This window comes from Limulus polyphemus, unplaced genomic scaffold (assembly GCF_000517525.1).
Source record: "Limulus polyphemus unplaced genomic scaffold, Limulus_polyphemus-2.1.2 Scaffold3229, whole genome shotgun sequence".
Taxonomy (NCBI): Eukaryota; Metazoa; Arthropoda; class Merostomata; order Xiphosura; family Limulidae; genus Limulus; species Limulus polyphemus.
The window spans coordinates 115,047-121,643 of record NW_013668839.1 but is presented as its reverse complement, the minus strand read 5'-3'; the positions used below and the strand labels follow the sequence as shown (position 1 = coordinate 121,643).

The 6,597-nt window shown below is 30.4% G+C and overlaps 1 pseudogene; it reads left to right on the top strand.

Moving 5' to 3' along the window:
- Positions 1-6,597, top strand: part of LOC106468937 — a 41,850-nt pseudogene that overhangs the window by 8,280 nt on the left and 26,973 nt on the right.

Sequence of the window (6,597 nt, the reverse complement as noted above, 5' to 3'; positions counted from 1 at the left end):
GGTTTACTGTTATTTAGTTTGGTTCAAAACCTACAAAATCTTCATTGCTTTCACTGTAATTTATTTATGTATTATTTAGGGAGCATTATAAATAGTTATGTTTTTAAAAGGAAAAAAAACTACTATTGTTATAAATAACACATTCAATTGAACTAAGCTGTGCATCCCTATTTAAATATATTTACACATGGCTTGTGTATATCATATATATTATTCATACCTTCGGTGTATAGGACGCAAGCAGATTTTGACACCAAATTTTGGGGTAAAAAAGTGTATCTTATACACCGAAATATACTGTAATCTAGAATGGGCAATTTGGAGCAAATAAGTGTAATGCGGTATAGAGAAGATAAGATTGAGAATTTATTTAAATATTCCTTTTTAAATTAAGAAATTAATATTTATGAAAATGTGAATATAAGCTATGTTTGATGACAAGTTTATTGATATACATTGGTAATAAAGTAGTTTAAATAAAGTTTGAATATAATTCTAAAAAAAAAATTGTGACATGCTCTTTGACCCACCTGTTTTCATTGGGTTAAAACATGAAATGATTATAATATAGAGAAGACTAGTGTTGTTGTTGGTAACAGACCCAAATTTTGTAACTACTTACTAGTGGTTTCTGATATGATGGTCGAGTTTTGTATGGCTTCTTTTTGGGCAGTGAAGTTGTTTGATAAATTCTGTTTTCATAATTTTATAAATAATCAGTAACATTTATTACCTTATCAAAATAAATAAACTTGGTAAGCCTAGTATTTAAAATAAATTAGCTTGGTAAGCCTGTTACTTAAAATAAATAAACTTAGTAAGCCCAGTATTTAAAATAAATTAGCTTGGTAAGCCTGTTACTTAAAATAAATAAACTTGGTAAACCCATTATTTAAAATAAATAAACTTGGTAAGCCTGTTGCTTAAAATATAGCCCGTTACTTAAAATAAATAAACTTGGCAAGCCCGTTATTTAAAATGAATACATTTGGTAAGCCCATTAGTTAAAATAAATAAATTTGGTTAGTCCGTTATTTAAAATAAATAAACTTGGTAAGCCCGTTATTTAAAATAAATTAAGTTGGTAAGCCCGTCATTTAAAATAAATAAACTTGGTAAGCCCATTATTTTCCTTATCTTCCATTCATCACATTAGCAGTCTTCTAGTCATTAGGAGTTTCTATTTTTTCAGTGTGTTTGAAAGATGCTCATTAACCCTAAATGCATGGGTGGGGACCAAAGTGCACATGCCACAAGAGTGCAGTTTAACATGCTATTATATGTTTGATGTCAGAGTTATATCATTGCTGATTTAACGGATAGTTTGTGGTAGAGGAGAGTAAATACAATATACATTGTACAGGGATACTAAAAATACTGAAGATATGTATTTCGGAGGTTCTAGAGGCTATGGAAATGCAATATGTAAACTGTAAGATGGTCAAGAGTATTTTTTATTCTTCACATGAACATCACCTTGCACTCTGCCTTATCAGAGTTTGTGTCACACACGTCATCGATTCAGACGTATCTTGAATACAAATACTCTTTTACCACACCTGATTTGTTGTGTACAACAGACGTATTATACATTATGCACGTACTAGGTACCGTAAAGTTTAATAGTGGCCTGAAACTCTAGAACCCAGTTGCAATTTTTTTCTTTTTTATAATCGTACAGTCTCATCTGAGTGACAATAATTCAAGCAACAATTGTATATTTCATGACATAGGTCTGAAAATAGAAAATGTCTTAAAATATTAAAAAAATAATCTTATGCGATTTATATGTTTTATTTGAAGTTTATATTTCACTGACACTGTGTTTGGTGCACAATGATTTTTTTCATTGTAATCTTCTATTTTATATATGCAAAAATGAATCCAGTCTTTATGCAATCCCCCCAGTGGCTTAGCAGTAAGCCTGAATGCTTATGACTGGGTTTCAGTACTCACTGTGGACATAGCACAGATAGTCCACTGTGTAGGTTTGTGTTTAACTACAAACAGTTGTTTGTACAACATGTGGAATATATGTAGACAGTGGAAAAACTTTTATTAAATTTCAGTTTACAGTAAGTAATTCTTATATAAACGAACTGTTTTTATTTTGTTTGTTTTAAACACTGACACTGTGTAATACTTTTTTTGCGTGTAACAGTCAGCGATCAGTGTGACCATCAGCAAATTACACTTGACTATCCAGTTTATAAAGTAGAGAATATACAGCTATAAAACAAATGGATCAGTGTAAGGTGGTCGTTCAAGATACAGAAGTACGTGATAGCACAAAAACCAGCAGATAACTGAAAAATGGTGATCCGTCAAAGTGTTGTGTTTTGTATACCAGACAGATAATTAATGTTTTGTTGCTTGTATAAATAAGTAAAGTGTAGAATCTTTAAACAGGCATTTCCTTGAATATGTAACAAAGAGCTGTTATAGTTGGATATGTGAAATCATATTCAACGTAATTTTGAAAACTAATGTTCCAAGTCTGTTAAAATAAATTTTGTATGAAAAATAGAAAAAATACTGTAATGTTACAATAACAAGTATATCATAAAACTGAAGCAGAAACATGGGGAGGAAGAAATGAAGGAACCAGAATGAATAATTGAAGAAGAGAAGTCTAGTGGGTTAAAAATGAGGTGGTAGAAAGTTATATAAGATGAAGCTATGATAATGTTTAACAACATTGGACAGGTAGATCAACAAATCAAAAGAAAGTATAAAGTATGTATAGTAGGCTGTAATAGGTTAAAGTATTAAGAGGTGAGAAAGATGCTGATATGATGGACAGGAGGATGAAATGGGATTGATATAATTTTCAGCATTGGTGTGATACAAAGAGAAAAGACAGCTGGAAAATGTTGGTGTATTCGAATAGTTGAATGGTGTTGTTTGGTAATAAATAGGATAGTTGAAAGGTGAAGGTGTTGGTCTGGTAAGAAAAGTAAAAAGGATGAAGTTGATAGATCCTGTGTGTGGATAAAAAGGAAAAGAAAGGATTGTTGGAAGATATTCGGATGATATAGAAAAAGATGGACAGTTGACAGATGATGGTATGGTGGAAAGACAAGAGAAAGGGGGATATCTGAAACATTTTGGTTTGATGGAAAGGAAGAAAAAAGATTAGTTGGAAGATGTTAATGTGATTGAAAGAGAAGAAAAGGCAGAAAAAGAAGTATTGTTGGAAGCTGTTGGTATGATAGTAAGACAAGAAAAACGAGGATAGTTGAAAGAAAAGATGCATCAGCAAGGGACCATTTGCTTCTTCATGGCTGTCATTACACACCCATCCTTGAAAAAAGTAAAGTTTTAAACCCACCTATTATTTTTTTAAACAAATTATCAATGTTGGTATGATAGAAAGACAAGAAAGAGGAAGAAAGTTTAAAGCTATTAATCTTTCTCAATAATACAAATACAGTAATAATAAGAATTCATTTGCTAGAGGATTGTGAATATATATATATATATATTTTTTTTCGCAATGTTATTTGAAGGTATTTTTTCTTCATATTAAACTCATCTAGACATATTATATCATTATTTGGTATATCAAACTTCATTTGTGATTTTTTATATGATCTTTATAGCAGTACTTTCTTGTATCTCAAATTCCTGCTGGTATGGGCACTTGTACTTTTGGCGGACTTCATCTTGGAGTTTCGATTTGAATATTTGTGGCCATTTTGGTTGCTTCTTCGCAGTGTTTACGACTCCTTCAAGTATCAGGGTCTGGTAAGGCATTATCTTTGAAACATTAAAAAAAAGAAATTAGGTAGTATTATTGTGGTAAGACCTTAACTTTAAAACATAAAAAAAAAAATAAACTAACTGGTTAAGTGTTGTCTTTTAAAAGAATGAAGATAAATGGTTGCATGATCCTGGTAAGTTCTTATCTTCAAAAAGCGGATCACCACCTACTCCGACTATAAACTACTTCAGGTTCTGTATGTCCATAAAAATCACTAACTACAACCTTTTCTTGAGTCATTTGTCTTTAAAAAAAATTGTTTTTAAAGTAATTTTGAAATCATTTCCAGTGATTTTGAGTGAGCAAGAAGCAAGGAAAGTAGACTACATTTGTCGTAGGGCCATATTTTATCGTTGAGTGAGTAGAGGTATGTTCTCGGTGCCCATCTTCTGTTATCCACATGGAATACGATAATACTGAGTCATAATACACCCACAACAGAAAAAAATAGTTGCAAATTTACTGACTAATGTCATCTACTTCAGAGTGACAGTGGGAACAGAGTCATGCTATTTATACAAGTAAATTTTGTACAAAGTGAGTTTGAAAACAAAAATTTTATGTCAAGTTTTGGCTCATCAGTGGATTCTAGTTGTAACAAAGCTGTATTTATGTGTTGTTTATTATGCTATGATTGGTTTTATCTAGTAACAATCGCTTCTAACAACTGACATTGCTTTTTATATTTCTTTGTATGCGTGTAAAAATAAAGGAATTAGTGCAGGATTTAAATGCACATGAGAGTTTATCAAATGGTATCATAAGGAAATAAAATCTATAGTAAAATTCACAATGGCGTGTCATAGACCTTTCTTGAAAGGGAAACGTTTGAGGATAAACTTGCTTACATTTTTACTTTAGGCTTAGTGAGAGTCGTTACTGAAATAATTGCTTATGTGATTCTGAATTTGATTCCACATCCACTAATTTGTGTGCTTCGAATTCTAATAGTGTATTTTGTATATCGGAATTGGATTTTTACAGTCTGCATTTGTGTGTTCTGCATGTCCGGATGTCCCTAATATATATATTTATATGTATATATACTAGTGTGTGCATCAAGCTACAACTTCTGTCTTCAAATAAATCACGCATTTATCAGAATTCAAAAACAAAAAAAGGACACATTTTCATTGGAATACAAAGCATATACATTTTCCTGTAAACCTTTAAACAAATCCAGAAATATCCAAGGAGAAAACATGCATTATGAAAGGCAAATAAAGTACATCCTGAACTTATCGATCCGATCTTCTTAAAAATTGGATCAGAAAAACATTGGGGAATTCTTTCAATCAAATTGGTTTCGGTGGCCAATACGGAGATCAGTCGCAGGCTTACTACACAGGCAAGTTTCTTTGTTGTAATGAAAACAGATATCTGTTGTTCATTGCTGTTCTAATTAAACCTCTTGGCTGTTTTACACTGATTCATAAAGAAATTCAATATATTTAAAATTTGTTAATAAGTAACTTTGGTTTATCAAAAATCTCGGTTTTTAGTAAATGGTTATGTATGATTTCTGTAGGGAATGAAAGGTTTCTTAAGTATCTATGCCTATTTCATTAATATATCACACGTTACATACTTGTTTGTGCTTGAAAACTTTCTTTAAGTATCTAAGTTTTGATTTTTTTTTTTTCAGGCCTTCTCCGTATTTTTTGTGTTTATTGCCCTGACGTCCGACATGATATGCTTTCTCTTTATACCAGTTCATTGGTTGTTTTTTGCAGCCAGTACATATGTATGGGTACAGTATGTTTGGCACACAGGTATGTTTCCATTCCTTGAGTTTATAATTTTTGTATGTTGTTAATTTCATTGGTTTCTTAACCTTACACACAAGTATGAATAGTTTCTTTAAAAAAGACTTTGAAATATTTATGGAATTTATAAAATGCAAAAAACGTTAATAGTTTATGGATTAAACAAATATTATGTAGCTTTGTTTAGTAGTTAACTGTATTTTTTTATCAACTGCTGTTGAATTTTATTTTAAAATTTTAAAATGCATTTGTACAACAAGAACATCAGTTATGATTAGCAACAATTACAAATTCACTTGCGTGCAAACTCTTTACAGTTTGAAAAATGGTGTGAATAAATATTAATCAATCATGATGTTTCACAAATTATTTGTAAATTAATAATTGTATTCAACAAGTTATGGTAAATACAAATTTTAATCGACATATCTGTAAATATTCGTTATGTCTCGCAGATTATCGTAAAAATGCTAAAAGAAATAATGTTATGTAGTAGAACTTTATAACGAACTTCAAGAGTTTTGGCAAACTTTTTCTTTTTCTAAAGCTTATTGCGATTATTTTCTCTCTCTTTTATACTTTGTAAATGTTGAAAGTTAAGATTTAATTTTGAAAGAAAGTGGTTATATTTATTTAGTGAATAAGTACACTAAAGGAACAAACTATCAGAAGACTTCAAATTAGAGTAACTAGTTTTAATGCATCTGAGCATGCTCATGAGTTTCATGTTAGACTGGAGAAAACACATAAATAAATTTCAAGTCTTCCAATAGTTTGTTCCATATACTGTGTTTTTTCTCCTAACTGTTACATATGATATTCATTGTTTAATATAAACTAACTTTACAGTTAAACATCATAAATAGTCCTGCTGCTGTTCTATTACCTCATCATTATGGTGTGATGATATATGTATTGTTAACACTAAGCATAAAGGAAGCTGGCTGACTTGTACATATAATTCTCGAGCTGATTAAACATGATCTGTACATTTTTATGCAATTTTCATGCAGATTTGAAGCTTAATTTATAATATAATAGACAAGAAACACCTTTTTGTGTTTCAAC